Raw genomic sequence first — 9,864 nt, 5'->3', positions numbered from 1 at the left:
TTATCTTACTTTAGGTGTGGAAAGGTCATTAACACTTTGTGCCACATTTTTTGCTTGTAACTTAAAAAAATATACAGGAGATAAATGAAGCAAAACAAAACAACAAATAAAAACCTCTAAGTTTTCATTTGTATAAAGCTCCTGTAAAGATTCATGAATCTTCAGGCTTAAAAATAATTGTGTACAAAGGGTGATAATGTTGAAGAACTAAAATAGATATATAGAAATTTTAATGAGCAAGAATATTAACTAGCTTAAGTCAAACAACTTTCATTGTGCTGTTGTTGCTATTGCTCTAATACTGTAGTTTCATAATGTTAGCTCCTAACAACATGGTGATTACACAGTTTCACAGGATGAAATTTTATGCCTTTTACTATCTTGTTCTCTTTCTTCATACCAATATGTGTATATGGAACGGAGTGTGTGTGAGAAACCCAGACTACTAACCGATTTCAGTTTAAAAAATTAGCTTTATCATATAGTTAAAGTAAGAACTAATACATGTGTTTAATTTGTGTTTTCTTCAGTAAGAGCTTTCACAATATATTTATAAACAATAATTATCACATTTAAACTGATGTATATTACCCCAGGAAAAGTTACAATTTACAAATTTCAGAATTTAAGATTTTTTAACAGCTGCATTTAACTACCACAAAATATTATTAAATTTTAATAAGCTGAAGCAGTATCAAGAGTAACTTTTCTAGTAAAAATGAAATAATCACAAATTCCTAATCGATGGCATCCTAGTTAATGATACTTTATTGAAAATAGATGTGCATTTTGTTAGACATTTGAGTTGTGTAATTTTTCTGAAAGGATTGCCTCATTTAATGCAGCACTATACAAATGAAATTATAGTAAATGGAATGAAGCATGAACTTCATAAACAGTTTTCCTAAGACTAGAACTGGGAAATAATTCTTTTGAAAAGCTATACATTATTTTCCTGTTTGCTTTATTTTTTTGTTTATATCGTAATTAGATTTACTTAAATCTCCATACCTGCAAATTCCAATTTTTAAATCTCTTCTGTAATTCTGGAGGAGTTATTTATTAATTTTTTAAATATATATTTATAGCAGAGTGAACTCAGCCTGCTTCACTTTCGTATGGGTAACTAAAATGTGTTGCAGCAGCTGCGTATGTGTCCTTAAATGGAGATGGTTTTGGCTTCTTCCAAAGAAAGATAAAATCCTTCTCTAGAGCAAATCTCTTGTTATTTTAGGAATCAACTAAAACTAATAGAAAAATACTATCTCAAAAGACCCTTTGTGAACATTCTGAGGGAAAATTTACAACTTAAAAATAGAACCCCAAATTAGAGAAATTGCATGAATAATGTTTGACTTTTTTCTCAAAATGCTACGAGCAATTTTTTTCTTTCAGACCTTGTGTATTAAGGATCTTTTATTAATATCATCAGTTGCCAGTGATAACTGAAATACAAAACCTAGGTTTGAAATACAAGCTTAAAGTGGTTTACAGTGGTTTGTCAAAGATGACGCTGCTGTTATGCAACAGATTAAGGATTCAAATTCAGATCCGTTTAGTTATAATTCCTTGATAGATGGGCATGTTGGGGGGACGCAATCATAATTTGAATATGGATTTCACAGAGTTGCATACATCAACTAAGACATTTTAAGATGGTGATAGGTGAATATTGAAAGCCGTTACTATTTTTAAAATTCTGCTTTAAGCTTATCTTCCAGTTAGGTATGCATTCGTTTGAAAATGAAGCTTAGGGGATAGATCATTATAGTATGAGCATTTCTAGTTCTAAGAAAATACAGTTAGTAATACTTAGATAAACTAAGAAATTGCCATTGGTTGGAGAAAATATGCCCGAGATATCTCACATGTTGGCAGATTGGCTTAAAAAGCATGTGCACACACATACCTTAGAAGGAATGGTAACTCGTGTCATAGTTGGAAAATGGAAAAAACTTAACGTTTTAGATTTGTATATAGGTGTGGAGTTTCTGGGTTTACCCTTTTCCTTTTGGTTAGCTGCTGTTGTTGCTTGTTATTAGTCCAAATGGAGCTCTAGGAAGTGTTACCTTTTAAGTTTTAGCTTGATTGCTCAACTAAAAAGTTGTTTAGAAGGAGCATTGGTGAGCTGTAGTATAATCAGTAGAGTATTCCTCAAAATTCCATATCTAGGGGCTGGGAAAATGTTTTCCAGGTGCTTTGTCAGAGTTTTCATTTGGATTCAGACTATATTTTAAATCCATTTCTGGTCACATGACTTACACCAACAACTTCTCTAAGCTGCCTTATCTTTGGATAAGGTAAGGGATAATGGGTTGTGAGAATTTAATAAGATGTAGTATATGTCCTGACTATTAGAGATCCTGCAGTAAAGTTTACATTTAGTGTTAGTTAGTACAGTTGACCCTTGAACATGGGGAGCAGGGTCTGGGGGAGGAAGGGGTGCTGACACTCTGTCATACACAGTCAAAAATTTACAGATAACTTTTGACTCCCCCAGAACTTATAAATACTAACCAATAGCCTACTGTTGACTGGAAACCTTATCAATAATATAAACAGAACACATACTTTCTTAAAAAATTTTTTATGTCTTTATTTTATTTTGAGAGAGAGAGAGAGTGCAGGCAGGGGGAGGGGCAGAGAGAGAGGGAGACACAGAATATGAAGCAGGCTCCAGGCTCCGAGCTGTCAGCACAAGCCCAATGGAGGGCTGGAACTCACACACTGGGAGATCATGACCTGAACTGAAGTCAGACGCTTAACCTACTGAGCCACCCAGGCGCCCCAGAACACACATTTTGTATATGTATTATATACAGTATTTTTTATAACAAAGCACAGTAGAGAAGAGAACATGTTAAGATAATCATAAGGAAAATACTGTGCATATGTTTATTTTTAAAAATCGACACATAAGTGGACTCGTGCAGTTCAAACTGTGTTGTTCAAGGGTCCACTGTACTTATTTTCTTTTTTCCTTTAGAAGATGATTCTTGGGGCACCTGGCTAGCTCAGTAGGTTAAGTGAGTTTTGATTTCAGCACAGGTCATGATCTTACGGTTTGTAGGATTGAGTCTCATGTTGGGCTCTAAGCTGACAGGGCAGAGTCTGGTTGGAATTCTCTCTCACTCTCTCTCTGTTCCTCTCCCACCCATGCCCTCTGTCTCTCTCTCTCAAAATAAATAAATAGATATTTAAAAACTTTTAAGAAGATGTTTCTTAACCTGAAGTCCATGGATAGAGTTCAATGGTCTTGAACTTGGATAGGAAAAAATTACATTTTTAATTTTTACTAAACTATAAATGAGATTTAGCACATCTTCAGTTCTGACGATAGACTTCAAACTGCAGAAGTGATAGCCATACATTTGACTGTCACTATAGGATTCTCAGGTAATTTCATGTATTTGTTTTCAGAAAGCTTAAAGTACTGTTTACATTCATCACAGAAATTACTACAATTAGGCCTGTCTGGAAATATTGTTATTTGTTGCATTAATAAAGAAGCAGAAATACTACATCACAAATTTGCTTTTTAAAAATAATTTTTCGCTGCAATTCATTTCCTTTCTAATCCTATGCATCTTATTTTTTTTAAAGAAAGTTTTATTTTAGCATAGTTCTGAATGTACAGAATTATTACAAATATACTACAGAGAGTTCCTGTATACTTCATACCCAGTTTTCCCTGTTGTTAGCATCCTACATTTGTCATAACAGTTGCAACAGTATTATAACTACTGCCCATACTTTATTGAGATTTCCTCAATTTTCTCTAGTGCCCTCTTTCTTTTCCAGGACCCTATCCAGGATACTAGATTACACTTATTAGTCATGGTTCCTTTGGTCTCATTGGTTTTGACAATTTCTGAGACTTGGCTTTTTTTGGATGACCCTGACCATTTTGAAGAGTGCTGGTCAGATATTTTGTGGAATGTTCCCCAGTTGGGATATGTGTGATGTTTCTCTCATGGTTAGACTGGTTAATGTGTTTTTGAGAGGAAGACCAGAGAGGTAAAGTACCATTTTCATCACATATCAAGAGTACACACTATCAACATGACATCACTATTGCTGACCTTGATCACCTTGCTGAAGTGTGGCATTCATCATCATTCTCTGCTATAAACTTGCTCCCCAACCCTTCCTTACCATGTTCTCTAGAAGAAGATAACTAGGCACCACCCACACTTAGGCTTCACTATCTTAAGAATGACGTATCTATAAAATTACTTGAACTCCTATGTATTTGAGGGGTATAAAAATATTCTGAGAACAAATCAGTAGGCTTCAGCATTCTGCCATAAAAAGTCAATGGCACACAAAAAGTTAAGAATTCCTGTTTCTGTTGTTTGTATGGGCAGCCCTTTCTGAAAGAGGAGGACTGAGTTTTGAAACAAGTTAAACTCCAGACCTCTTTGTTTTTTTTTTAGGCTCTGTCTTTCTAGCTTTGTCTCTTATCACATTCCTTTGTATCCTGTACTCTGACCCTGTGCTGTGGCCCTCTGAACAGTCTGTTGTTCTATTTTAAGCCTCCCTCCTTACCAACCTTTATTCTCAGCAAAGGGCTGTTTCAGTTTACATCAGTACAGCCTTCCCTGCTTTGTGCCAATTTTGCATGTTTCTCTGTTGTCTCTTTTTATTGTTAGTGGTATCTGCGTAGACTTGACGGTAGGCTCCTTGAGAGCTGATCCAAAAACTCATATTTATACCACTGCTTACTCTCTGTGGTACTGTTACCTAGGATGGAGCCTGGCTCATTGTAACTCTTAAATACTGATTGAATGATTGGACAAGTGAATTAAAAAACAGGAAAGACTGCAAAGTCGTAGTGAATGAGTAATCCTGAAGAAGGAAATGTTAAGGACAATTTAAAAATTCTTCTCAATTTCAAAGCTCACTGTGGAGGAGGAGGAGAAGGATGTGAATGATTGAGACACATGGGACAAGAGTAGAATAACAGAAAATAATTTTCCTTTTTGTCATTTAAAATTGTTGAGCATATATTTAGAGGGTATAGAGCCAAGGAAGGTCACACCATAAGCTCATGCTTCCCAAATTGAGCTTTTTAAAAATTAAAAAATTTTTCTCTTCTCATTGGATTCATAGCAGTCTATGGTACTTTATATACTCTGAATATTGTATGGCTTGCTTTTATTTATATAGTCAGCTTTTATTCTAAAAGTAGTTATCTTTGAAATTTTAGTTATATGCACCTTTAAGATTACTACCTGAAACAAAGGCAGGATGTTAATAATAACCCCTATCTAACCATGTGATCCTGCCATGTTCCCCTCCCCCTCAATCAAGCAAATGATTATTTTGGATCCTGGGTTCACTTCTTTGCATTCATTTTGATATAGTTTTGTGACATTTTTAATGTATTCCTTGAAAGTATTTTTTTTTTTGTTTTTGTTAACTTTATGTAAAGGAAATCATTATATATGTAATCTTTTACATGGAATATTTAAATTCCAACTTGTAGAGTGGTGGGTCAGAGACAGAGTTTCAAGGTAGACCAGCTTCAGCGGACTTACGTAGGGATGATATTAGAGCAAAACATAATACAGCACAAAAATAACAACAGCAAAATGCACACTTTGCATTCGTTTTTGTGATACATAGAAGATTCTATTCTTCTTTTCAAATTTATTTATTTTGAGAGAGAGAGAGAGCTAGGGAGAGGTGGAGAGAGGAAGAGAGAGAGAATGCCAATCCCAATGCAGGACTCAACCCCATATACCTGAGCCAAAATCATGATGCTTAACCGACTGAGCCACCCAGGTGCCCTGAGACTTAGAACATTTTAAAGATATGGGAGCTTTCTTAGATTAGACATGTTAGACAAGCCAGGAGAAAGATTTTATCTAACTCTTAAGGGCACTTTTCTATTAAAAGTTTGAGAATTACTGCCTTAAAATTTAAAACCACCTAAGAATTAATTGAAAAAACATCTAAGGACAAAAAGGAGAATGAGAATATTAGTCCTAGACTACTGAAGCGATGGATGGGAAAGTGCTTAAGGCAGTAAGAAGGAGAATAGGCATTATTTAGTGGAGAAAAAAGAATGACCAATTCTTTTTCTTTTTAAATTTTTATTTAACATTTACATATTTTTGAGAGAGAGAGAGAGAGGGAGAGAGGGACACACAGAATTCAAAGCAGGCTCCAGGTTCTGAGCTGTCAGCCCAGAGCTCAGCGCGGGGCTCAAACCTATGGACCACAAGGTCATGACCTGAGCCAAAGTCAGAGATTTAACCAACTGAATCACCCAGGCACCCCCAAAGAAAGACCAGTTCTAAAGTAACTTGCAAACCTTATGGTCATTTGAGGGAGGTAGGTTCACTTTTAGAATTGATTTGCCGGATACCTGGAGGCCCAAACATTTTATTTTTCCCTAAATGTCTGAACTCTCAATGAATTCTCTTTCCTTATTAAATTTCCCAGTTTGCAATGGGAAAGAGTTTGACATCAATAAAGTTTAAGTAAGGGCTCACATAAACCTAGCATTTGCACAATTTTTGGAAAATTTATGAAACACAAACTGAGTGGTAGAAAGAAATGTTATAGTGTGGTCTGTGGCTTCAAAGAACTTGTCTATTAGTACACAAGTAACATGCAAATGAAGCATTCAAAATTTGGACGTTAACCACAAGTGTAAGATGACATGTGGAGGACAAAGAAATTCAAGATTAAGAATGAAATTAGCATGTATAATAAGGAACAGTATGTTTTCTAAGAGAACTGCATATTTTTACAAAGGGAGCTGACAGAACCAAAAGCAATGTAAGAAATGGAAACACACACACACTTAAGCTGGAATACAGATTTAACAACAACAAAAACAACATTCAGGCCTCCCAGCTACTTGATTCAGAACTTAAAAACGATGATGCTATTTCACTGTTGTTAAGATTCTATTTTCAGTTCCATGATACTTGTTTGTTTTCTTCACACATTAAACATTATCTTTGGGGTTGGCACCCCAGCACTTGAGCCCCTTGCATTCCCAGTCTTTATGGTGGCATCAGAATGGAAGTTTGAGACTCATTTTTGTTTCTGCCTTTGACCAGATTCCCCATTCACTAAGAAACAAAATGCACATTGCCAAATATAAACCTTTTATCCATTACTTCATCAGCTCTCCTCTGAACTTTTATAGAAGCCTTGTCACTAGTTTTTCTACAATCTGTCTTGACCCTTGCCTCTTCATCCTTTACCTTGTTATCCAACTTGCTATCTCAAGTGCAAAATTGACTATCACATATGTAGAACTTTTCTTTGTATCATCATCCCCCTCAAGGTTAAAAGCCCAGACTTTGCAGCCTTACTGTATGCAGTCTTTCCTGATCTGTCATTGTCATCTGTTCCAACCTTAATGGATTTGACAACTTTACCATTGTATATGTTATTTCTTCTTTCTGGAACCCATTCTTTACTTTCTTCTTCCTCTGAAAAGCCTTCATTGTTCAAATGGGGGGGGGGGGAGTCTGTTTCGCTAGCTTCTAATTAAAAAAAGTTTTTTAAATGTTTGTTTATTTTTGAGAGACAGACAGAGCACAAGCAGGGGAGGGGCATAGAGAGAGGGAGACACAGAATTCGAAGCAGGCTCCAGGCTCTGAGCTGTCAGCACAGAGCCTGATGCGGGACTCGAACTCTCGAACCAGGAAATCATAACCTGAGCCGTGAGATCATGACCTGAGCTGAAGTCGGATGCTTAACTGACCAAGCCACCCAGGTGCTCCAGTTTCTAATTTTTAGTTGCATAAGTAATATCTTTTATAATTCAGGTAAATCAAATACAGTAGTTGGAAGGAGATTTAATATATTTTATAGATATATCTGTTTGCCTTGCCATGAACTTCACGAATAGAAACTGATTTATTTTTTATATTTATTTTTATATTCTCCTTATACTGATTATCCCTTAAAAGTTAAATTTAATTGACATTTAGAATATTATTTTACCATTATTATAAGGGAGCTTTTAAAAGGATAAGTTGAAGGAATGGAGAATTGAGAATAGAGACTCTCTGAGGTTTCAGATGAACTGATTTCTTTGTCTCTAATGATTGCTTATGAAAATTTAAGATTTTACTTGCACTTGATTTTTTTTAACTAGTTCACGCTTCGACATATGTGTGTAACACACCAGTTTGTGGAGTGGCTGTGTGTTGGTCATGGCTTATTAATGAGGAGCTGTGCAACTTGAGCTGTCATTCTTGTCTTTTTCTTACTACCTTCCTTTGTGATTTTCAGAAAATGAATCTTTCAGTACTCTAGTTTTCTCATAAAAGGAAAGCAGATTGAATTAATTTCAGATGTATCCTTGAAGCTCAGATGTATTAGGATTATACTAAGCTAGCTTCAAAATATATATTCATTTTCATTTGTTTCTTTTTTGAGAGAGAGGGCATGTGTGCTTGCTTGTGCAGTGGGGGAGGAACAGAGGGAGAGAGAGAGAGAATCTTAAGCTCCCCTGGTTGTGGAGCCATGCAGGGAGCTGGGCCTTAGGACCATGCATGAGATCAAGAGTCAGACACTTAACTGACTGAGCCACCCAAGTGCCCCCCAAAATGTGGTTATTTTTAAAGGCCATTTATATCAGCTAGTTCTGTTAAAATAATTAAACCTGTAAATTTCACATATCAGTTCCTAATTCATTCCTTTAGTCAAAACACAGGTTTGCTGGTTCCACAGACACTATACTAGGTAAAGGATGTTTTTATGCATCTTATATTTAAAAAAAAACTCTTAAAATAAGCAATTAGTACATATTCATTGAAGAATAATTTGTATTTATTAATATGTTTGAGCATTTTGATGTGATTATATATTAAAATATATATTATAGACTTTAATGATTTTATTATTTTTGGCATATAAATTGAATTAGTCTCTTTTTTGTTATTAGTGATTTATAATTTTTGCCAGTGCAAACCATAAAAACGCTGTGATGAACATCTTTATAAATAAATCTGGTATCTTTGTCTTTTTCAGTCTCCTGGCTCTGTAAACATGTTATAACTGTTGGTCTATTCAAGGATGACCATGCTCTTAAATGAATTTGATTTGTTTGAAATCCAATTTAATAATTTCAAAAGTTAGGCAGTTAGTTGATAGCATTTCTTTTTAATTAGATGAACTTCCTTGAGAAAATGACCCAAGAACAGGAATTTTCTGGTTGAGGATTAGACTCTGAAACTGGTAAATATTCAGAGTGATGCGAATGGCAACCCTAGCAACTGAAAGAGTTAACACTTTTAGTTTAGATCAGGTGGTCTCTTGAACTGTGCTCCTGCACTAAGGATGGGAGAGATAACCTTACAGCAATTTAGGTCTGAGCTTTCGTAGAAAGACATTGATAATATCAACATTTAAGAGAAGTCTTCGCCTCAGGTGAGAATCTCTAAAATATAAGAGCTTCTGTTCTTCAGTTACCTACTAAGGCCTTTTGAAGTTGTTGGAATACAAATACAATTAGCCCTTGATTTTTTAGCATAGATGCATTCTTGAGAAGATTATATAAAATGGATTTTGATAAATGGAATTCACGTTTACGTTATAAAGCAAGAGAGATATAAAGTGTCCCCGTGGAAAATATTAATAAGCTCAACTTCCTAGTATGTAGGCATTTTAAGGAGAAAATCTTTATTTATTTTTTTTGAGAGAGAAAATTTATTTATTTTGAGAGCATGAGCAATCGAGTGGGGGAGGGGATAGAGGGAGAGGGAAAGAAAGTTCCAAGCAAACTCTGCACAGAGTCTGATGTTGGGCTTGATCTCATGACTCAGGGCTCGAACTCATGAACCGTAAGATCATGACCTGAGCCAAAATTAAGTCAGCTGCTCAGCTGGATGA

At 35.3% G+C, this 9,864-nt stretch overlaps 1 protein-coding gene across 6 annotated transcripts in view; it reads left to right on the top strand.

Annotated features, from left to right (window-relative positions):
* Positions 1–9,864, top strand: part of CEP85L (centrosomal protein 85 like) — a 160,416-nt gene that overhangs the window by 67,020 nt on the left and 83,532 nt on the right. The gene's annotated exons all lie outside the window — the stretch shown is intronic.

Source organism: Suricata suricatta, chromosome 7, assembly GCF_006229205.1.
Source record: "Suricata suricatta isolate VVHF042 chromosome 7, meerkat_22Aug2017_6uvM2_HiC, whole genome shotgun sequence".
In the NCBI taxonomy this organism is placed as follows: domain Eukaryota; kingdom Metazoa; phylum Chordata; class Mammalia; order Carnivora; family Herpestidae; genus Suricata; species Suricata suricatta.
This window is presented reverse-complemented; position numbering and strand designations above follow the sequence as displayed.